This window comes from Taudactylus pleione, unplaced genomic scaffold, assembly GCF_031769625.1.
Source record: "Taudactylus pleione unplaced genomic scaffold, aTauple2 ptg000133l, whole genome shotgun sequence".
Lineage (NCBI taxonomy): Eukaryota > Metazoa > Chordata > Amphibia > Anura > Myobatrachidae > Taudactylus > Taudactylus pleione.
The window spans coordinates 2,900,203-2,925,468 of record NW_028284535.1 but is presented as its reverse complement, the minus strand read 5'-3'; the positions used below and the strand labels follow the sequence as shown (position 1 = coordinate 2,925,468).

At 46.1% G+C, this 25,266-nt stretch overlaps 1 protein-coding gene across 4 annotated transcripts in view; it reads left to right on the top strand.

Moving 5' to 3' along the window:
• CPNE9 (copine family member 9) overlaps positions 1-25,266 on the top strand; it is a 384,344-nt gene that overhangs the window by 239,095 nt on the left and 119,983 nt on the right. The window lies entirely within an intron of this gene.

Here is a 25,266-nt window from a genome sequence, read left to right as displayed (position 1 = left end):
GGACGCTCGCATAAGCTGTGGGTGGTAACCCACAGCTCTGCGAGCATCCACGAGGCCGCCTTGGAAAAAAAAAAACCGCCCTGATTCAGAGCGGGCGCTCGTTCAGAGCGTCCGGCTCTGAATCAGGCCCTGAGTGTAATAATATTGTGCTCCTGCTTTTCACATTAATTTTCCGCTTGCGATATTCTGGATGCAATTTAAAAAAAGAATATTAAGGGCCTGATTCTAAATCACACGGTCGCAGCCGCACCTTTTGCCACAGATGTGTGCCGCCGGTGATTTCTTCAGAACTGAGACACCCACTTGCAGTGTCTTGCGGCAGAACAAATCCGTCTCGGAGCGCACCATCCTAACTTGCACCAACTATGGCAGGGTGCAGATACTCAGACGCAGCCGCTGTCAGCGTCAAGCCCGAGTCTGCCTAGCCACACCCTTTTACCTCTCAGGAACGCCCACTAAAATCCACACTCCCTGTGTCCAAATTTGTTCTGTGTCTCATTGTGGTCACAATCGGGACACATGCGCAGTGCACCTCAGACGCACGTGGAGTACATAAAATATCGGCCTACTGCGCTCATACTGGCAGAGCGTGCAACTCGGGCCCTAAGAATCGCCTTCTGCATTGCCCACGCTGCGGACGTTATGTGGCTGAACCAATGAGGAGATAATGGTGGTTTATGGCTTGAGACCTTGGTTTGAACTCACTGACGGTAACGTGTGACCTTGGACACGTCACTTTGGGGTCTATGTACTAAGCAGTGATAAGAGACAGAGTGAAAAGTGATGTCTGTGATAAGTGCCAGCCAATCAGCTCCCAACTGTCATTTTTCAAACACAGCCTGTGAGATGACAGTTGGGAGCTGATTGGCTGGCACCTTATCACTTTTCACTGCTTAGTACATAGACCCCTTTGTCTCCCTGTGCTGCAGGCAACAAATGCTAGTCTGTAATAAGAATAAAAGCGGGATTAAGATTCCGTGCAGTCATTCTATAGGGCTGTCCCAGGGTGTGCACACATCCTGTGCTATTGACCTGTGCAGTCAGTTATAGTACTATGGATGCGCATTGATATTGGATGTTTTGCAATTATCAATATCTCAGCCTGATACAAAATGATATTATGGTCAATACTATTCACACGATATATATGTTCCCCAGCCACCCAGCTGCTCTTCCCATCCCAATGCTCTCCTGCATTCTTCCTGAGATTCTCTGAGGTCGAAAGATTATCTTGTATCGAATATTGATTTTTATGTGTGTGTGTTGTTGGTTTCTATCATATCGATATTATTGTTATGATATTGTCATTATTTATGTATCATACTTGCCTACTCTCCCAGAAGTTGTGGGAGAGACTTGAATTTGCGAGCAGTCCCCCGCACCCCTAGAAGAGTAGGCAGTCCTCCCGCATCCAGTGCCCACTGTCTAACAAAATAGGCACTATGAGGAGGTTAATGTCACGAACTGCAGGTAAACTGGTAGGTGGCGGGGCCAACATGACGTGTTTTTATGCAAATCACGTCATATTGGCCCCGCCCCCTCACTGTCGACTCGCGAATCGAGGGCATTCCCTGTGAGGGGGTGGGGCCTAATGACGTGTAGTGCCGGGCCCCACCCCCAACTCCAGTCAGCCGGAAAACTAGGTAAGTATGATCGATAGATAGATATTTCCCTTATCGATCCACGTATGCCGATGCTGTATTGATTTGGAATATCGCTACAGAACCTCCAATTCTCTACAACCGCTGTATTTTATACCCGCCCCTGGCCTTTCTCCAATCCCAGCATCACAAGCCAAGAATGGTCATACTTCCTATCTTATCTGCAAAACTTACAATTAATTTGCATGGATGGGTGATGTCAACAGTGGAACAATCCAGCTACTAGGGGTCTGTTTACTAAGCTGTATTAGGACTTAGGAGATAAAGTGAACGGCGATAAGGTACCAGCCAATCAGCTCCTAACTGCCATGTCACAGGCTGTGTTTGAAAAAAGGCAGTTAGGAGCTGATTGGCTGGTACCTTATCACCGTTCACTTTATCTCCTAACACAGCTAACACAGCTTAGTAAATAGACCCCTAGGACAATTACGCATAATGGCTTTTAACAAATTTTTAACTCTTTGTTTACATTTTAACCATTTTTGTTCCAACTGGGCCATATTCAATATGAGGTGAAATGTCGGAATCGGCGATAAATTATCGCCGATGACGTCATTTTCGCCTATTTCAATTATCCCTGTATTCAATTACATTGACTTTTCGCCGGTGCGAAAAGTCATTGTAAGAAAACTGGGATACTTTTTTTGCCAGCCTGTAGCTGGCAGAATTGGGGTTTAGGGGTGCAGGCTTAAAAAAAATAGCCTGCACCCCTGGGAATGGTCCCTAAAAATAATCTGTGTTAAAAAAAAAGTAAAAAAAAAAAAAATAGGGACACCCCAAAAAATGTTTTTTTACATTTTGGGGTTTAAAAAAAATGGGGAACACACTTCTAAATTAGTGGAATGAAGTCCAGAGGGGTTCCCTTATATGCGGCAGGTGTTTTCTTAATTGCGGGAGTAGCGGCAGGTGCATTTTTGCATAATTTTAAAAAATCATTTAAGGGACTTAAAAATATGCTTACCCCCATTTTCAAGTACCCCAAATTTGATGGGCATAGTTATTTTTCCCCAAAAAAAACTTCTAAATCCTCTTCGCATTTATGCACCTGCCGCGGCTATTTAAAAACCTGACTTTCTTCTGCAGGCAAAAACGGGGGTGCCCATAGTAACTCCCCAGGTCTGGACATCTTTAGGGAGGTCATACAATTATTTCCTGAAAACTCCCATATTTTTTCGCCTACTTTAAAATTTAATATGGGGAATAGCGGGCACGCGCGCAATACTTTTCCGCCTGGAAAACAGGCGAAGGAGGCGAAACTGGACTTTTCGCCTCAAATTGAATACGGGCCTTTTGTCCTGATTTTTCCAGTCTATCCACTGACTCAGGACACCATGATGCATCAGGATTATTGGGCACCATTTTTCACGTGGGATTTAGAGGGGAATTCAGTTAGAGGAGAAAAGCCATATTCGCCTGTTTTTTTGTGAAAAATTCGCCAAATTGAATTCCAGGACAATTTCGCCTAAGCAGAAACAATTCTCCAAAATGATTCTCCTATCAATAGCTGGTGAAAAGAAATGCAAAATCTTTATTTTGGGGTGCAAACGTGGGGAAACAACTCAGACCCCTTGGGACAGCTCCCCAAAGGACAAATCTGCAAAAAAAACAGAAACAAAAACCTAAGAACACCCCAAAAAAGAAATGTAATTTTTGGGGTGAAAATTTAAAAAGTGGGGGGATAAACATTAAAAGTAGCGAAACACACTTCTTGGGGGTCCCCAAGTATGGGTCAGGTGTTTTGGGGATTGCAGGTGCATGTAGCAGGTGGATTTTTCACGTTTTTTAAAAGTTCACTTTAGAGACATAAAAATATGCTAGCACCCATTTTCAAGCACCCCAAATTTGACAGGAATACTTATTCTCACCAAAAAATACAGCTTTATGCCATTCTTCACCACTTTTACAAAGACACTAATAGCAAGCAATTTACACAACTGAAGTACCCAAAATAGTCTTATACGGGTTATTAGTACACATCTATATTGATTCCCTATGTTAATATATCTTTTTCTGGGGTACAGACTGATTTCCCCTATTCTTTCAGTACTTTTCACCTGTTCCGCATTCGCCTATTTCCGTTTTCGCCTGTTTTGCAATTGAATTAGGTGAAAAGCGGGGACGCGCACGGAATAAATTCGCCTCTGAAACAGGCGAATGAAGCGAAAGGTCGCACAGGCGAAAACGTCGCCTCTAATTGAATATGGCTCTTAGACCTTTCCACATTTGCGCTCACTACACTTAATTTTTTCTAATTTGACGTGTTTGGTTTTCACACTTTGATAAAATGGTCTGAGAAAATTAATTTTTGCTCTTGGACATCCACCAAAAGTATTAGTTAATAAGGACTTTAATACAGTTTGATAAATAGGGGTGGAGTAAGAAAAGTTGAAATTCAAAATGTTGACATTCAGAATTTCAACATGTTTACAGCCAGAATGTCTACGTGGACATTAATTCAACAAGCGATATGTCGACATTCACAAATGTCGACATGGTTAAAATTTAGACAATTAACTTGTCGACACCAGAATGTCGGCATACAGGTTTTTTTTGTGTGTGTGTGTGTATATTTTTGCATTACCCAAAACCTCAGATAAGCCGTAAACTTCTCTGAACCCTAATCCTAACTTTAACCTTAAAAATTAAACAAAAATATTTGTCAACATCCTGGTGTCGACATGTTAAATATCGACATTATGTCGTCACTTTAATCATCTTGACATTTGTGAATGTAGATATTGTGTCAGCCTTATGTTCATGTCGACATTCTGACTGTCGACACTTAGAACCTGTGGACATCCCGATGTCGACATTCTGATTCTAGACACTCTTAATATCGACAATTTGACCAGCTACCAATAAATTGGACTCTAAAGCTGGGTATACACTAAGCCAACGGGTTGGCCACTTGGCGGACCCGCCAACCTATCTAACAATTGGTAAGTGCATACACACTTACCAATCGTTCGGCTGATGCATCTGCACTGACATCACAACTGGGCGGGCATTTAAATTTGCCCACACAGTTGAAATGTCAGTCACCCGCGGGTCCCTGCAGCAAGTGTACGGGCAGTCGTCGGGTGACCCGTACACATAGGCAGACGTGGCGATATATCTTCAAGATATATCGTCATCGGCTGAGCTGCAGGGCAGATGCGATATGTCTGTGAACGACATCGTTCACGGACATATCATCTGTCAGTGTGTTCTCAGCATTGCCTAGGAGTGATCTTGTTTTCCCAGCATAAAGAGCATTATGAAACGTGTACAGTCTCCTGAATGTCTTATATTTTCCCGACACATTTGCTTTCCCCAGCCTGTCGCACCAGTGTTACAGGACTGTGATTGGCTTATGTCAGTGTTTTTGCTATCTCGTAGAAGACGCTGCCAGCCTGTAAAGGCCACGTTGTCAGGACACATAATGTCCTTTCTTCTGTGATAAAACCCCATCTTTATTCCTTTATTCTGGCGTTGGTTCATTATGCTTCATCAGCCTCCGTGAAAAGTGGAATTCAATTTTCTTTAGAAATTCAACATCCCCCATCCCTTTATCTTGTTACTGTCTGCTGGCGGCCACCCAAACCGTCACTCACAGTCTTCGGACACTAAAATATATATATATTTTTTTTCTTTCTTGATCTAAAGAACAGAATGATTAATGCGCTATGGTATTTCATGTGCTGTCCTGAAAAGGCGAAGAGACAGACGCATGGACAAATTAATCAGCAAAAATGCAATAATATACTATACCAAAATAAAAACATCACTGGAAGATTAATAAGGGGTCTATTTACTAAGCAGTGTCAGGAGACAGAGTGAAAAGTGATAAGGTGTCAGCCAATCAGCTCCCAACTGCCATCTCGCAGGCTGTGTTTGAAAAATGACAGTTACGAGCTGATTGGCTGGCACCTTATCACTTTTCACTCTGTCTCCTAACACTGCTTAGTAAATACACCGCTAAGGGTGCGTGCAAGCTTTAATTATACCTATCTCCAAGGATTTGTTGTGACATTGGTCCTGCTTCAGAGATGTCCGGTGTTGCAATCGCAGCCGCGATTTGGTATGCCTCGGAGGAGCGATTGTTTGTAAAATAGCACCCTCCCCTAACAGTACTGAGACGCCCACCGCAGCCATCACAAACAGCATGGCAACTGAGGGCCTGATTCTGCAAGGAACGCTATTGCAAATTTGCCATCGCAGCTGCGATTACGCACCCAGTTCAACTGCGAGAGTATGCTAATCCATTTTGATCGCTATGCTGCCGTAGCACTACATAAGGACGCCCACTTTACCGTACACACATCCGTAATGTTTAGCAAGACTGTGAAAACATCGGTACAATCGAGTACCATCGCAGCCTCACGCACACTTGCACAAGCTCTGACCTTACTCAGAAATGTCTAACTTCAGCGCACGCTATCAGGCCTCAGTCTGTGTAGGGCATCGCAGCGGATAAGTTATGCACGTCCATGCAACTGCGTTCAAATGCACTGGCACGCTGACCACCCCCCGTCACCACCCACAAACGGCACTTCCTGTCAATCACTCTGTACGCAACAGTCGGCCGATTGCGTGCGTATTAGCAACTGCGATCCAAGCTGAATCAGGCCCTGTCTGCGTTTTTGCCGACCACACCCCCATTTCCTCCGCCAAACGGTGCCTTCCTGTCTTTCACACTACTATACCTGAATGTATGCGTGTGGGATCGCAGAGGGGGCTTGGCACTACTTCATCCTTACTGGGGCTCATCAGTGCAGGAAGTTGAACATATGGTATTTTTTGGTAACATGCAGACCTTTTAAATGGGTATTTCTTTATACTTTCAAATGTCTCACGCTACACTGTAGCTCTTGATGTGCAGGGACACATCTGGATCAGGTGAATACAAGGGATTTAACACTAAGCAGCTCTGCACAGCCGAGTGAAAAGACATTATAGAGAGGAGTCTGGCTGTTTAGAGCCATGTGGAGTGAGAAATGATGTGAGATGGGGCTCATGTCGCTTTTGAAATTGTACAGCGAGCATACAGACAAGTGCGGCACAGCTGTAATTTCCTGCCGTGCGTCCGTGACCACGTTGCAGCATTTCATCCACACAGAACTAAACATGAATTATTTTTTTAAGGTAGTTGATTGCTAGGAAGCACTAATAATTGGGCTGTGGGAACAAGATACACCCCTAGGTGCTGGCTATTATGGTCTCTAGGATCTTTCATTTATAGCTTGTTTCGAGAACTTACCATTTATTTATACAGAAGACAAACACTTCCATCGTTTAGTAACCTTGTTTTCATGTCTTGCTCCCAGCAGGTGATCTGGAAGGAAAGGAAAGAGGAGATGGGCGGAGCTTGATTAGACAGATGTGGGGGGAACCATCTCTGTATAAACAAAGCAACCAATCAGAATCTAGCTATCATTTATCAAGTACATTCTTTGAAATGATAGCTAGAAGCTGATTGGATAGTACGTGTGACTTCTCCATCTGTCCTCTTGATACAGCTTCCCCAAAGGGTGCGATGACAGGATTTTTTTGGTTTATTTAAACCTCTCCCCACTCTCACCTCATACTTACCTTACTTTTCACAAATCCTCTCCGGGAGCAGCTCGGAAAAGGAGATGCTGCTCTGAGTTTTCAGTTTTCAAAGTTTGATGAATATCAGGTGGTCCATTTTGGGACCCCTGATGATGAATGGCCCGGTAACCTAAATATGCGGTAACTAGCATGTCTGCATGGTTAATGGGCCATTTATTGGATGATGAATAGGCCCTCTAGCCGATACACACCACGCAGCGCAATATGCCTGGTGTGAGTAAGCCACCAGGTCCCGTGCGACTCTATATTTTTATCTGAAATTGATTCTAAGTCGCGATGTGACCTTGACGCACAAGGAGACTGTGCTGATTCATTTGATATGTGCCACTTGTAATCTGTGTGCGGCTGAGCCTGTAAATGGAACTTGCCGTGGAACTCTCATGCTGACTCAGAGACTCAGTCGCACACAGATATACAGGTGCCCAGGGCCGGACTGGCCGTCGGGCACTTCTGGCATATGCCTAAGGACCGGCTCGAGGAGGGGGGGGGGAGAAAGAGTCCCCCGCCCTCCACCCAACGGCTCCAGAATCATTATGATATCACGAAGACGGAAGGGGTGGAGGTGTCTATGGGCCGGCAGCGGCTGTGCTGGGCCGGGAAGAGATGGAGGCGTGCCGCGAGGCCAGCCCCCGTGACTTGTGGCACGCCCTCTTTATTTCACCACGCCCCCCCTTCACACGCATGTGCTGGGCAGACTGCCAGGGCTGATATACAGCCTCAGTCCATCCCAGCAGGTGCCAAATATCAAATTATTCAGTACAGTCTCCTTGTGCGTCCTAGTCACAAAAAAGATGCTCGGTGCTAGCAGAGTCTGGCGGGACCAGGCGCAGTGAGAGGGGCTGTTTAGTGTGACTGCAGGAAAGATGAGTGAGGATACATCTGTATTCTCAGTGCTCTAACATGAGCCTGTTCTTCAGTAGCATTTATATGATGCTCGCCAGGCGGATAGGAAAATCATGCTACACAAACGCTAACCTTAGATATTCCGTTTTGGTGAACGTTCCTGACAGGTTCAGTGTTATTATTCTCCGTTTATAAAGCAGCAGCATATTCACACTCACTGTGCATACTGTAGTTATATGTCTGCTTGTAAGAGATGGATACTTAATATAACCACGCTCCTTGCAAAAGGCCAAACTGCAGGCATGATTCAGAGATGGACGCAAACCCGATATTTTTCGCAGTTAACGATTATCCGTGGTCTGAGCAAGCATATGAGCCGCACAGCGCATGATTCAAATTGCATTACCGTCGTCGGTCGCAGCGAGTATTTGCCCGCAGTGTGACTGACAGATCGTTAGCGTTTGTGGGAGGTAACGGTGGAGTGGCAGCTAAAACGCAGGCGTGACGCAACCGTTTTGGGGTTGTGCCACAACTTGCAATTGCAATTCCGTACTCATTCGTAATGGTTCTGGCGTCTTATATCCGTTGGCCATTCTGCGTGGCCTTAGTGTTACTCAAGTCCGAAGATCGACCGATGTGCGTCCAACAATTATGTGGGACACACCATGATGCGTGAATAAACCCCCAACTTGCGACGGCACATTCACGTCTGTCCCGTTTCCACAACTTTAAAAATAGGGAGATACTGTATGTGTAATTCACGCTATTAAGTAGCTTTTTAAAGATGACGACAAAGTAATAAGTCAACGTTCTGGACATAATAAAATATACTAATTCATTTCATATGACAGTTGTGTGATCTACGGTACTTGGGTTTTCTGGATAAGAAGTTTTTCTATTAAATATTTGAAATCACATTTAAAGATCCCCCCTAGTTACCCCACATGATCCTTTGCATTCTGACCTGCAGGTGGTGGGGGCGAACCATGGCAGCAAGTTTGAGGGTAATGAGGGTGCTGATTTTCTAAGGGGGAGGGGGGGGGGTAGAAGCTTGCCCTGCTTCTAGTGATTCTTGTGGTCTGATTCCTGTATGGCAGGGATGGGCAACCTCAGGCCCGGGGGCCGTATAAGGCCCTTGGAATCATTTGGTTTGGCCCTCTGAGCTTTTTTTCTTCTAGCCTCATCTGGCATCCTGCAGCCAGAATCTATGCAGCAGTGCCGCCTGGAGCTTCCTTAGGACACTTCAGACGGTCACACCGCTGCCCTTACAGCTCCCCGGGCATCCTCAGGATGCTGCAAGCATTGCTGTAATCACTGGCAATTGTGGCCCCGTCTCTGTGTGACATCACACGGAGGGGGCGTGGCCTGCACCGGGCCCGCAAATAATGTTATATATATCAAAATGGCCCTCGGCAGAAAAAAGGTTCCCCACCCCTCCTGTATGGGCACTAGCATTGGAAAAGTAAGTGACTGTGTAGCTGTCTCATTCCATCTATTCCTGTTGAATTAACAACTTTCTCAGCCAGTGTGCCTGATTCTGAGTCCGACACACCTCATGTAGGGATGGACATCGGTAGTCGATGGTTTGTTAACCATCAATGTTTTTCAGACGATGGTGATGGTTTTACCATTCAATGGTGCCATTTATATATTTGCCACCATTGAAGGGTTATAAAGGAGACGCCAGTCAGCGGCGGGTGGGGGCGGCTGGCGGCATTGCTGTTGTCCTCCTGACTCCAAGTCCTGTTGCCTAACTCCGCTCCACCTCCCCCAGTGACATGACATGATGCCCACTTTGGCCGTGTATTGCGCATGTGCGAATTTGGAAAACTGCGAATGCTTGGACTATCGCGATGGATTCACCATTGAATGCTTGCGATGTGATGGTTAACTACCATCACATCAAAACATTAGATGGCGGAAGCCCGTTCCACCATACGATGACGGGCTTCCTATTTTCATCCCTAAACTCACGGATTTCAGCGTACTGCACATGCGTTAGAGAAAGAAATTGGCGACTTCTCATGCGCAGGATCAGCCATATGGTTACTGGCGGAGTTCGCTTCGAGCGAATAGACTGATCCATATGCCAACGGACCACACTTTCCGTGAATTGGGGCTAATTGGGTGGTGACCATGATATCACACAGAACTCTTCTGTCTCGTGGGATTGATGTGGGAGTATCGTGTAAGACGATCGTGGGATTGTGAAAATTTGGGTGGGAGGTAGGGGAAAAGGTTGGGACAGAGGGGCAGGGGCTGTCTTTCCTGTGTCATGTATACTGGGTGCCACAATTTCTGGTGGAAGCCCTGGCAGTGACCACTGATGGTACTGGATGACCACCATGACTGCACGTGTAAAATTAACAGAAGCTATTGTGTTATAGCCTTTTTTGTGGGGTGGGGGGGGGGGGGGTGTTCAGAGCTTTCAGAATACTGTATGTATGTGTTTCATTTAGGATAGTTGGGGCTATATAGTATATTACAATGCAGAGCCGTAACTAGACTTTTTGGTGCCCTGTGCAAGAGAGAGCATTGGCGCTCCCCACACTCTCCCTCCATTTTATTAAATAAGGACATAATATAGTCCACCTGAAAAAGGACCATGGCTTCATGGGGAAAGGCCAAGGTAAGGAATAGATAGGGGTACTCCTGGGGCAGCCAGGAGAAGCTGGGGATAAAAGGAGAGGAAGCTCCAAGTAAGAATGATAATAAACAGGAAATTGACAGGCCCAAACAGCGCCCCCTGCCCTGCGGTGCCCTATGCCATAGCACTGGTCGCACTACCCTAGTTACGGCCCTGTTACAATGCACAGGTGTCCGGTTATTTACTTATGCACCTATTAAAGAAGACGTTAACTGTTGGGGGGTTATCGAGGACTTAGGGCCTGATTCAGAGCCAGACGCAAGTGGCTGCTCGTTCGCTCCGAGCGATGTTTGCCCAACTGCGCATGCGTACGAATCATAATACGCATGCGCGAACCAGTCATTGCGGCCGAAAATCGTTTGTTCGCTATATTGCGAATGCCTGTTATTTTGAGTGACAGAATGAGGCGTTTGTGGGTGGTAACAGGGGAAGGTGTTTGAAAACGGGGAGTGGAGATCAGAACGCAGGCGTGCTTAAAGGTCAAAACGGGCGTTTTATGGGTGTGCATAATTAATACAGCAGCGTCATTGACCACGTCACTGGGTTATTTTATAGTCAGAACTGCTCGCAAGATTGTGGTAGGAAAAACCAACCACAAGAATAGCGAGCAGTTCATAGCCTGGTCGATGTACTCGATTAATCTAATAAATAGCGGACATGACGTATGGTGCGAGCGGCCAGGGGGCGTAGTTATCCCAGAAACGATCGCAAGTTTTGTTCGCTCGTTCAGACATAGAGGTGTGAACAGACCGCAAAGAGCAAATGGTTCATTTGAATAGCCACCCCCTTTTCCTGAACGACCGTCCGCAAATTGCGTCCGGCTCTGAATCAGGCCCTTAGTTAAGAGACTGCCCTACACCCCTGCACGTGAGATGTGAGACTACAGAACATATGTTGATGATGAGATGACGACTGATAAAGTTTCTGCTGTTTGATATGAATGATTCGGAGCCGCCCCAGAATAAATACTGCAGGCAAAGGGACACAGCAGGATTCCATATTGATTTGTTTTTGATGGCTGATGGAGCCTATGTTATAGGAAATAGGGATTTAGATTAAACTGGAATTTAAATGACATTGAAAATTGGTGATCGCAGCTATGCACATGGGAAGAGACAGGAAAGTAATTGTCTGCTGATGTTCAGGAATTAAGGAGTGACAGCCAGTCCTGGGGATCTGTCTCCTGTGTACAGTAAGTAGCATGCGCCATGCAAAGGGATGTATTTACCATAAGACCAAGTGTGCAACTCACTTTAAGCAGCGGAATGTAGGGGACAAAGGAGACATATGTCAGTATGAAACAGTGACAGCTGTACGGATGTGTCCACATACATCTTACTTCCAAGTGCATTAAACAGCCTTTCTAGTCGCGCCATGCCGTGGTGGGACAAGGAAGCGCCAAGCCTTTTTTCGGGCAGCTTTGTCCCTTAAAATGCGCCTTATTCGCAAAGCGAGCAGGACGCACAAGCAGCTTCTGCAGATTAAAATGATATGCGGCATGCCTATATTCTGTGTGCGACTTCGGGTGTATCTGCATGCGAACCGCTACGTTACAGTTTGCACGCAGCCAGCCAATTGTTTGCATTCTGCACATGCTTGCACATTGCAGTGCGCGTACACGAACCAGTGCGAGTGATCGGGAAGCGTCCGCTCGCTGCGCATAGACAGCCCGGCTGAATGAGTGACAGGAGAAGCCGTTTGTGGGTGGTGACAGGGGCGGGCCGCTAGAAACGGCGGAGCGGAGGTGCGAACGCAGGCGTGCCTGAGCGTCTTAACGCCGTTTCAGAGGCGTGCATAATTAAGAGGCAGCGTCATTGCACACGTCACTTGGCTGAATTTTACACTGAAGCGCTCGCAGTGCTTGCGGTAGGGTATGGTCAACCACAAGTGCTGCAAAAGCTTCTGATGGTACTCGATGTTACCGATGGTAACATATACACCCTGGAGATGACGTGCGCAAGTGGGCATCTTAAGACAGGATGGTGGGCGTCTGCATACTCAGTGTGATCGCACGCTAAGACATAGAGGGCGTGCTAATGTTTTGAACTGCGATCGTCCGCCTTGCCGAATTTGCATACGCATCAAGCGAGCGGGTCTGAATCGAGCCCATAGTTCAAAGAGTGTCAGTAAGAGATTATACTTTATGGACCTTTTATGCGGATTTCGTTTTTCACTAAAAAGGGGTCTCTATGTCTACACTGCTGATTGAATTAATATGCGTCTGTCATAAAAGGGCTCATTTATTAACCCTGCATTTAGGTGCACTGAACCAATGCAACCAATTAGTAATAAATGGGGAACACAGTATGTACTAAAGGTATATTTTAATAAATGTTTAATGATTTAAAATCGATTAAAATCAACCTTTAGTAATTATACTCCTGGGTATTTATATGCCCAATGCATGTTAGACAGAAGCACAAACTTGCTTATATTTCATACCCCACTTCCAGAAGGTGCAAGGGCAAAATGCGAAAGGAGATGGGCGTATCATGAATCACCACGTGGGTGGGACTACAGTGCATTTTGCAACAGTTGGGTCTCAGAGAGGACTTAAGCTGCCCATCCACTAGAAGACATGAAAACGGCTGCACGATTACGACATTGTAATCGTGCAGTCGTTTGTCAGTCTGTGATGAGCCTGCACTGAACGACCACAAGTGCAGTGCAGGCTCATCAATCATCTGCAAACATGCTGAACCTGACGTTATCATCAGGTTGCCCAACATGTTTGCCGATGATAGATGTCTAAACAACCAGCGGGAGCGCGCATCGCTGGTCATTTTAGACATTTTTGCAAACGATTGAATGATAACGATATCATTATCGTTCAATCACTCAATTTAATCATCTAGTGATGATTGTTGTGGAAAAAATGTATTGCATACAATATAATAATAAACGTACATTTCATTATATTGCATGCTCCTAGCCCATATCCCCTTTACAAGAGTACAGAACGCTGTATAAGTGGGTTCTCCTAATGTAGTCATTAAATAAGATTCACTTTCGCAAGCATTGTGTCAAATAGGCTGCAGTTCCCTAATGAAATATCTGGCACAGAAGCTTATTGTAACATTTTAAAAATGACACATAGCTGTAAGAAGCATGGGTGGGCTCTAGAGGCGACATGTGCAGCGTCTATTAGGCGACAGATCTGATGCTCCCTGCAGGCTATGGATTAACCATCCCGGCACAATGTGCTCTATATTTATCAAATAATACTGAGCGTGTCATTACGGTGCCTAGTTACCAGAACAGAACTAAACCTCTTCTCTCTGCATCTTAGAGTGAAGCTCTGAGCTTAGCGCATTTACATTCATTGTTATGCTTCTCAATTTATGTCTCCTTAGCAGTTCTCCACCTATCAGACGTATAATTGTCAGTTATCATTGTGTTACTTCCTGATTATCAAGCCCTATGAATTGTACGTGTACATTTGCTCATCCTTTTTGCACCATAACCGAAATGCATTCCGCATAGCGCTCGCAAGCGGGTTGATGGCCGGGCTGTGCGCATGTGCGGCGTACGCGCTACGCATGCACGAGCCCCGTAGCGAGTGAATGTTCGCTCGCTGCGGGACTCACTACAAGATGGGGCGGCTGTCGATTGTGATTGATTGGCATGCAGGGGGGGTGGCTGGACAAACGGAGGCGTTCCTGAAAGAACGCCTGCCGTTTGTGGGCGGACCTACTGACATCACCAGAGATGTCAGTAGTGAACTTCCTGCTCTATTAGAGCAGGAAGTTCACTGGGGCTTGCGGTGGACGAGACCCTACCACAAGGGTCTCGTCGCAAGCCCAATGATCGCGATAAGCGCGACCATCGCCAGGCCGCCCACTAAAGCTGTGAGAGGTCACCCACAGCTTAGCGAGCGACCTGGTGGCCGGTGAAAAAAAAAACGGCCCGCCCTGATTCAGAGCAAGCGCTCGCAAATAGCGAGTGCCTCTGAATCAAGGCCTTAGACCCTCCAGCATGGTTAGAGATTCTCAGACTTTTGTACCTATTTTCAAAGATGTAATAAGGCTTTTCTGCGCCCAGGTCAGCCGTGCCCCCCCATAGAGCATGACGTGATGCGGATGGGGTGGGGCCGGCAGCCACAGTAATTACAGCTCTGATTGGAGAATCCACAGGATGCTCCCTATGGTGCTGTAAGAGTGTCTTGGTGCCTGCCGGGAGTGTCCAGAGGATGCTCCGGTGCCACTGTAGCAGCGATTCTGGCTGCGGAGTGCCATTCTAGGCAGCCTGCTAACCAGATGCAAGGGCTGTGGCTGAGCGGTGGTGTCACCCACTCTGCTCTGCGCGGTGGCACCACTCCCACACCCCTGGTATCTTAACTGAGGAAATGTGTCTCATCGCAGCTGCATCCAAAGGGCTTAATTCAGAAATGAACGCGATTTGCATTGCTGCTGCGTCCACAAAAAACGCTAATGCCACAGGGACACCTGAAGGCAAAAGATGCCCACAGCTGGCATTCCAGATCCGAGAGCTGCATCCAAGAAGCAGCTTCGGATCGGCAGCCATCTTCTATCTGTGTAAGCCCAAGCTTACCCAGAATGGCTGCCGGTACTATGCCAGGGCCAGGAAATGTGCGGCAGAAGATGCAGACCCTAACCTCAGCACGCCTACAAAATGGGAGCGACCCCATGCTTAAGGGGCACTGCTGGCAATCTCGCAGACACTGATTAGCACATGCGCAGTACAAATCCTGCACGTGCGCCGATCACTAGCCTTCGGGGATATGCGCAAACCAGCGCTTTGGCGTACATCTCTGAATCAGGCCCAAAGTTGCTTTTAGATGCAGCAGCAATCCTAACATATGCTAATGCAGCAGGAGGCACCTGGTGTAAATGGACGTGTGCTCTGTAGCTGGGTCCGAGAATGCAGCCGTTGGATCACTTGCGAGACCATCGGCCATCTGAGTAACCCTAAGGTAACTTAGGTGGCCGTCTCACATCCGTAGTCAAGGCCAGGAAACCTGCGTCTTAAGACTCTGACCCTTGATTCGGCACCCCCCCCCAGAAATTGGGGACGACACGTCCCCGTTTGCGGAACGCTGGCCAGCCCTGCCCACTCTTCACCCCCGAACGGCAGCAGCCTGTCAATCAGGCTGCGGCTTTGGAGCAGTGCAAGAGATCTCGCAGTGGAAGACACCATGGTGCATGTGCAGTACAGATCCTGCACATGTGCCGATCTTTAACATTGGAGTAATATAGAAACTCTCGCCTGCAGCTGCCTGGGACCATCACGTCATGAATGATTGGGGCTGCCTGAAACCCCCCCTCTTCCCCATCTACATTATCTCTTTGTTCTGCAATCGTGTGTAGAGTATACTTGCCAAATGGCACCCTGCGGAACTCCTCTGCATCGTTTCTGAAAGAGTGGGCTCCTTGGACCTCATGGTTTCATCAGCCTCTCCTCAATTGGTGATGTGCGTATTTATGGTGCTACCCTACTTTGAAATCCTCCTGATTCTCTTGTTCAGCTATCTCCCACGTGGACGAGAAGCTACCATTGTCACAGGTTCAGTCACGTTCTTCGTTTCGCAGTTATCAGCTTTTGCTTTGGTATTATACTGGAAATAGGGAGCACAGTAGTCAATACACTAACGAAAATAAAATATATACCCTAAGTAGGCCGGGCCGACTTGGCTGGAATAGTCCCAGATTCCGGCGGGATCCCATTGTCCTAAGATGTCTGAGAAATATAAGATTATTCCAAGTTTACCATCAAGTGTTTTGAGCACTAAAAAGCAGCATGGTTGGGCTCCGGTTGTTTGATGGGGCAGTTTTCAGGGCATGATTGTGTCTCTCCTGCTTCCCAAATGCCAGGTGCTGGGGGATATGACAAATAATGCCCATATACTTTGCTACAAAGAGGAAAATACAAAAAGAACTAGTATTGTGGGAAAATGTCATTCATACATTTGTTTTATTTTTCAGGTTTCACTTTATTTTCCTGTACCCTAAATTATATCAATACCAGGTAACAACTAGGTTAGAGCCCTAAAGCTCAGCTGTCCGCATATCAATGACCGTTCACCCTTTCCCAGGAGTTAGGGACCGTTCCATTTTCATGCCTGTGGGGAAAAGAAAATGTTTGTTTCTGGTTTTTGGAGGATTTAAATCCACTGAGTGGGTCGGAATATCTGCATTTTACCGGTCGGCTGAGCCATTCATTTCTATATCATCTGTTTCCCAAACCTTCCTTCTGCTCCAGTTATTAATGTCATTCTTAACCACAATTCTCTTCCATTATTTAAATAAAAGGCCCAGTCAGGTGTATCCTTATCCCGTTATCATTTCAGATTCCGCATTAGGTTACAGTAACTCCTTCAGCACCTTACTGCCTGTATGCATTGCTGAGCGGGCTGCACAAAATAAATGGCTTTAATCGGCAAAACATGACTGTAGCGTAGTATTTTCCATGGAAATTTATAAAGAGTCAGTGTATGTTTATCATTAATGTTATTTTGTATTCATTAGGTATGAACATACAGGGGCTGGTGCACATGGAGTATTATACCAGGCGGCAATTGCTCTGCGCATGTTCAGAATAATGTGCAGAAAACATATGTGAAAATTTCTGGTCGACGCTGCAAGGGGGTGCGGTGGCGACAATAGTGGGCGGTGGAAGGGCGTGGTGGCGCAATTGTTTCATTGCAGCCCTGCCAGATGCGACTGCTGCAGAATCTGCAGCAGAACATCGTCTGCATCCACAAATTGCGTGAGGGACCCCTCCGGACCGCCCAATTTTGCCAGGTAAGTGGAGGGAAGTGTGGGGGGGGAGTGTCTGGAGTGCCTGGGGAAGGGGGGGGTCACGTCCAGTCTGGGATACTTGCTGTCTCTTGCACTTACAGTAATGCTGCAGACGATTTCCTAACTCCCACTTACAGCGTCTTGGGAAAGTGCATTTCCGTCTAGGAGCGTCTATAGACAAACCATTGAAACTTGCACCTGTGTGAGGCTGTATGCAATTAGATGAAGCCGCTTTCAGCGACGGCCGCATCGGCTTAGCCCACCCCCAGTCCGGGACAGGGTGACATATATTCTGAACAACAAGGCACTTAGGGGTTTATTCAGACCCGGACGCTAAGCCGCGATCGCTCGCATCCAAAAGGATGCAAATTCCGCGATCGCACTGTCTGGTGTAAGGACGCCCTCTATGTCTTAGAGAGCGACGGCAGAGCGAACGCACGCTGGTATAAAGACGCCCACTTTACTTTCTTAGCACACGTCATCTCCAGGAAGTGTCTGATTAATCAGAACCATCGGAGCTGCACGCAGCGCTTGAGGTAGACCCTACCCCGCCACAAGCACTGCGATCACTGCAGGCTGAAATACAACCAAGTGACATGTACAATGACGCCTCCATACTAATTATACACACCCATAAAACGCCATTTAGACACCCAGACACACCTGTGTTCATAGCACCACTCCCCCGTTCACAAGCACCTTCCCCTGTTACCACCCACAAATGGCGCAATCTGTCACTCAAAGTAGCGTCCAGTCTGTGTACTACGAGTGCACGATTCCCGAGCGCAGTGAGTGACTCGCGCATGTGCATATTGACGCATACGCATGCGCAGATGGGTGACTATCGGCCATAGCGTGCGTCCGCGGCTTAGCGTCCGGGTCTGAATCGGGCCCTTAGGGCCTTATTCAGGTTGGATCACACGACTGCGTTCGCACGCAGCCAGTCGATGTTTGCGTGCACGAACTGGCTGCTGCGATCGGGAAGCGATCTCAGTGTGTGCGCTGTCCAACAGCATAATGATTGACATGAAGTGACCGTTTAGGAGTGGAGATGGGGGGATGGTCAGCGGAACGCAGGCGTGCCTGTGTGTGTGAATGCCATTACAGGGGCGTGCATAATTAAGCCCCTGCGATTGTATACGCTGGCAGAGGTCTAGATGGCGACAGGAAGTTTAGCACTTAGGGCCTGATTCAGAGCCGCTCGTAAGCGGCCGCTCGTTTGCTCCAAGCGATGTTTGCCCAACTGCTCATGCGTACAGATTGTTATACGCATGCGCGAACCAGTCAGTGCGGTCGAAATTCATGTGCTCGCAAAATAGCGAATGCCTGAAAATTTGAGTGACAGAAAGAGGCGTATGTGGGTGGTAACAGGGGAAGGTGCTTGAAAACGGGGAGTGGAGATCCGAACGCAGGTGTGCTTAAAGGTCAAAACGGGTGTTTTATGGGTGTGCATAATTAAAACAGCAGCGTCATTGACCACGTCACTGGGTTATTCTATAGCCAGAACTGCTCGCAAGATTGTGGTAGGAAAAACCAACCACAAGAATAGCGAGCAGTTCATACGCTAGTCGATGTACTCGATTAATCTAATATATAGCGGACATGACGTAGGATGCGAGCGGCCAGGAGGCGTAGTTTTCCAAAAAACGACCGCAAGTTTTGTTCGCTCGTTCAGACCTAGAGGCGTGAACAGACCGCAAAGAGCGAACGGTTCGTTAGAATAGCCACCCCTATTTTCTGGACGAGCGAGCGCTAATTGCGTCCGGCTCTGAATCAGGCCCTTTGTGCGGTAGGGTCAGGTCAACCACAACTGTGCGAATAGTTCCGATGTTACCGATGTTTTCGCTGACTTACAGATGCATGACATGGCAAGTGGGCGGCTTTATACAGTGATGGGCGTCTTGGTATAGTGCTGCGGTTGCCGTGCGATTGCATTCATTAGCATATTTTCGCAGCTAGCGGGCGCATGCGAACGCAGCCGTGCGATCTAACCTGAATCAGGCCCTTAGTCATACAGTCAACCCAACTCTATCTGCCCTTCAGTTTAGAGGAACTTATCTGCTTTTCTTTCAAAGTAAAGCTCATTTATAAAGCTGCTAAATTCTTGCCCAGAGCACAAATGACTCTTTTGTGACATTTACCTGTTCTTGTATTACTAGGTCCATCTGTATTAAAGGCGCGGCAGTGGCAAACGCAGGATTTCTAGAGGGGGGTTTCCAAATGCTTGATATTAGAGAGTATGGACAGTCCATGTAGAGGGTGTAATTATCACTTAACCAGCTTTAATATGCGTCATACAAAGTATATTGGGGTAGATGTATAGCGGCACTTAACGTGCCGCTATAATGCTTCCCACTTCACCTCTTTACCGAGGCGAAGCAGGAAGCACTACCGATGAGATGTATAAACTTCTCATCGGCCGGAGAGGGGGAGCGTTAACTCCCCCCTCCGGCGCTACCCGCTAGAGACAGCAGCGCATCAGCCTAGTGCTGATGCGCTGTGTCTCTGTCCCGGCCGGCTCCACTGAGCATGCGCGGGATCTCGCAAGTATCGCGAGATCCCCGCGTGGAGCCCTAGAGCCGGCAGCCGCCGCAGCAGGGTCAGCGCTGTCCCTGCTGTGGGGATAGGCTAACGCCAGGCTGCAGCTGTCGATAACGACAGCTACAGCCGGCCGAACGGTCATGCATTATGACCGTTCGTACATGGCCCTGCCGTCGGCGCTGCTATCTTATAGATAGTAGCGCCGATAATGACAGGGGCGCACAGCGTCCCTGTCATTTACCACCCAGACCCCCGATCATACATCGGGGAGAAGCGGTATCAGCACACATAACGTGCGCTGATACCGCTTCTGGGCTTCGTACATCTCCCCCATTGTGTGTAATAATTCCAGCATATACAGGACCAGCGATCACAGTAAGCCATTATATGCAGCAGTAGGGCCATCCTGCCTGAGCTGAATGTATTTATTTTAGATGTGGGCACCATTCTAGACTTTTGGAGCAAGTCTGGGAGCCTGGATAAGCAGCAGAAGAACCTAGCACTGCCCTGGACATATATATGTACATATTGGGCTCTATAGCAGCATATCCCTAAAGGCCCCCATACATCAGAGATGGATTGCAGCAATCGTGCAATTTGCAATCGATTGTGTATAAAAATCTTTCCCTTTTTCAATCGATTGTGGCTGTTCTGCAATCTGAAATCGATTGAAAAAGGGAAAGATTTTTATATACAATCGATTGCAAATTGCACGATTGCTGCAATCCATCTCTGATGTATGGGAGCCTTAACAGTGAATGTTTTCCAGATCTCCTAGTTGGTGCACAGGTTTTTTATTACTGGCTGATACATGTTAAAAGATCCACAGGTGGTGCTAATTACTTCATTTGTGATACTGAGAAAAACATGCAGCGCTAGTAAAATTCTATTACATTACTATTTCTATTGTGGTCATGGTGTGGGCTTGGGAGGGGGGTTTCCAGGCAGACGGAAACCCCCCTGCGTTTGCCTATGCGTGGGGATTTTTGCGTCAATAAGGCACTGTCCAAAATTAAGCCCTTTGTGATTGAAGGAATGGAGTAGTTGGCGGGGGGTGGGGGTCTGTGTTGAATGCGAGATGGGTATATTTAAGCACCTCTTATTGTCCCCACATGAGAAAACTAGATTCTGATTTGTGGGACAAAATGTTTAAATATGATTTAAGGGAGGGAGGAAGCAAATTTATGGCACTTTTTTCTCCCCAGCAAGTGACTTGAATATTTTTATTTTTTTTTTAAATCAGGTGTTTTTTATTGAAAGTTTTCCATAAACATAACATTCAAACAAAAACGAAAATAAAATAGCATCATCATTATATTGAAACAGTCGTGAGTAGACTGTTATAAATTATACTGTTACAATAAACAGAGAAGAAAATTATTGAAATAGACATTATATAAGCAAACATGACATGTGTGATTATTTTGCGCCGACAAAAAGGTTATAAATGATTACGAATGCAACTGTTGCATCGTAACATGCAATGTACAAATTGCCAGAAAACAATAAAAAAAAAAAGAACAGGTTATTACATAACATCACATCAGTATAACACTTTAATTAGTAAAATATTGGGAATACATTTATAAATTCACTACAACCCAAGGTAAGCCAGATACAACTCGACTCCAATCAGTATATTTATACGTCAGTTTCTGCCTCATTCGCTCTGCCCAATTCTGAGTGACACCATCTGTCCCATTTTTTGTGATATGTATTCATAGCATTGCGGGACCTAAACATGTGTCTTTCATGTCTGATTACAACATTCACCAACGCTCTCCACTTATGTAGAACGGGGAAGTCAGCTGTAAACCACGTGCGGGCCACAATCACTTTAGCCATTGTGGAGAGACACATAACATATCGATAGAGTACTGGGGAGTGCGTTTCTTCCAAATCCAGTCCGAACAAACAAGTCACAGGACTAAAGTCTGGCAGAGAAGGTTCCGTAACCAAAATATCTCCCCATACCTGCCTCCAAAATTCATTTACTAATGGACAGCTCCATAATAAGTGCCAGAAACCAGCACTCTCTTCCTGACATCTAGGACAAAGTGAGTCCATTCTAAATCCAGCTCGGTGCAGGGATACAGGTGTACGGTATACTCTGTGCAATACGTAATAATGCACCTGTTGATACCTAATACATGGAGTAGTATAACTAATTGAACCCAAGATCTGTAGCCAGTGCTCATCGGAGATGGGGCCAAAGTCAACTTCCCACCTCAGCCTGAGGGGAGCAAGCAACTCTGGGTTTAATTTATTATTAAGAGTCGCGTAAATACAGGATACCTTACCCCTAGACCCCAAGGCAGAAAGTAGAGTTTTAACAGGAGATGGAGATAGTATAGGAGCAGCTCCAGTAAACTGCGCCTGCACAGCATGTCGTAACTGTAAATACCTAAATAAGGCTACATTGGGGACAGCAAATTCAGTTTGTAATTGTGAAAATGATTTAAGATGACCATTCTCATATAACTGACCTATAGATTTAATACCCCTTAAAAGCCACAAATTGTCATTAGACAGTTTGAACAATTCAGCATAAGAACTGTTAAACCAGAGGGGGGAGTCCGCGTCTGTCCCAGACCATTCAAACAGAGTATGGGTATATCGCCAAATCAGCATAGCTTGTCGCAATAGAGGGGGCAATCTAGAGGTGGACATGCCTGATAGTAAAAATAACAAAGGGGTAAAAGAGAATCCCACCCGTTCAGTCAAGAAACTCTGTAACGTCAAACTGGAGGTATCAGATATCCACTCAGACAAATGTACTAACTGGGCAGCAATGTAGTAAAACCGGAGATTAGGAAGACCTAAGCCCCCAGAGGTTTCATTTTTACAAAGGGTTTTGATAGAAACACGAGCAGTACGACAACCCCAGATGAAAGATATAATAATACTATCAATACTACTGAACACCCTTTTAGGTAAATAAACTGGAGAATGCTGTAAGATGTATAGATACTTGGGCTGGATAGACATTTTAAACAAGTTTATACGCCCCAATACTGACAGAGGTAATTTTTTCCAAACGTGGATTTTTGCTTGAAAATTAGTGGTTATGGGGTCTATATTTTGTGAGATATAATCTGATGCCAATGGAGTAATCCATACACCCAAATATTTAAACCTTAGGGTTCACTGCAGGGGGCAAGGCAAATGTTTCTGTATAGGGATACATCCCGATATGGGAAAAATATTGGACTTATCCCAATTAATATGTAACCCCGAAAAGTCGCCAAACACACTAATAATACGTGAAACTGATTCCAATGAGTGTGCATAGTCCTCCAGAAAGAGGAGCATGTCATCTGCATATAGGGCCACTATATCCTCTGCCACACCTGACCTAATTCCTCGGACATCAGGATCCGCCCTAAGCATACAGGCTAATGGCTCAATGGCCATAGCGAAAAGAGCAGGTGATAGAGGGCATCCCTGACGAGTCCCCCTCATCAGGGGAAATGCATCTGACATATGGCCGTTCACAGATACCCTAGCTGCCGGAGAAGAATACAGAAGCTGAATCCATTTTATAAAACGGGGACCAAAGGCAAACTTATGAAGTACTGCCCACAGATAACCCCATTCTATTGAGTCGAAGGCCTTGGCGGCATCCAAAGACACCACCACAGCCCCCTCCCCAAGCATATCTTTTCTCTGCAAATGATAGAATAATCTACGGAGATTTTGAACCGTAGACTTCCCCGGCATGAACCCCAGTTTGATCAGGGTGTATAAGTGAAGTGATAACTAAATTTAGGCGAGTGGCTAACAATTTAGCTAATATTTTAACATCTGTAGATAATAATGAGATAGGACGATAGGATTCAGAGAGAGTAAGGTCCTTCCCCGGCTTAGCCAGTACTACAATAATAGCCTCACACATAGACGGGTGGATAGCTCCATAGTCAAATAGTGAGTTGAATAAATTTAATAAATAGGGATTAAAAAAATCTTTAAATTTCCTATACACTTCTACAGGAATCCCATCACTGCCCGGAGCCTTAGAAGCAGGAAGGGAAGACACAGCCAAATCTATCTCCTCCAAAGTGAATGGTGCATCTAAACATGTGATAGCCTCTTGAGACAGCTTCGGCAGAGTAACACAATCCAAATATTCCCGAAGTTGATCTGGGGAATAGGAAACTCTGGAGGCATATAGGGAAGAATAGTAGTCATGAAATACCTTAGAAATATCGACACCAGAGTAGCGTAACTGGTCTCCAGAATCTCTAATACACTGTACAGTGCCAATATGGGAGTCTACCTTAGCTAAAGAGGCTAAATATCTACCCCCAATCTCCGACTGAAAATACTGATTGTGTCTAGAGAAGAGTAGTCTACGTCTAGACCTGTCAAATAAGTATTCTGTCCACTCCCGCTGTGTACTCAACCACAATTCACGATCACATGGTAATCGAGAGAGGACATATTGACCCTCCAGCTGTGAGCACAAGAGCTCAAGACGAGACCCCTCCCCCCTACTATACTTTTTAATCTCAGATACCCGTCTAATAAACGAGCCTCGCATGTAAGCTTTGAAAGCATCATGCCTAATACCTGGATTTGGACATTGGAAATTATCTATCTGGAACTCCTCCCATGCCGCAACCAGTTCAGAGCCAGCTCCCATCATAGATAGCCAGAATGGATGTAATTTCCAAAACCGCACCCCTCTATCTTGAGACATGTTTATAGCAAGTAAAATAGGAGAATGATCTGAGATACCCCTAGACAAATATTTTATATCGCTTACCATGGGCAAAATATGAGAGGACAACAAAGCTAAATCAATTCGGGACAGTGTCTGATAGGAGGTAGAATGACATGAATATTGAGTGGCATTCGGATTTCTACTACGCCAAGCATCAATCCAACCCAATTCAGCTATAAGATTGGCGAATGGAGTGGGAGAGGGAGAGGGCAGCATCAAATCAGTACTCTCCCTCCACCTGTCCAACCGACGATCTACAACGTTATTAAAGTCCCCCACATAGATCACAGGGGTATCAGGAGAAGTAACTTGAATATTACATGGCCTTGGGTGTTTCAAAGATCAAGTTGCAGCTAATACTTTCAATGGGATATTTCTTCTATGCCCATATTCAGTTGTATTTCAAAATGTAACAAAACATGAACATATACAGTAGTAACAAAGTGTCCTCATGGTTCTCATTCTCATGATCAATTAAAAGGTAGTATTGAAGGAATAGCT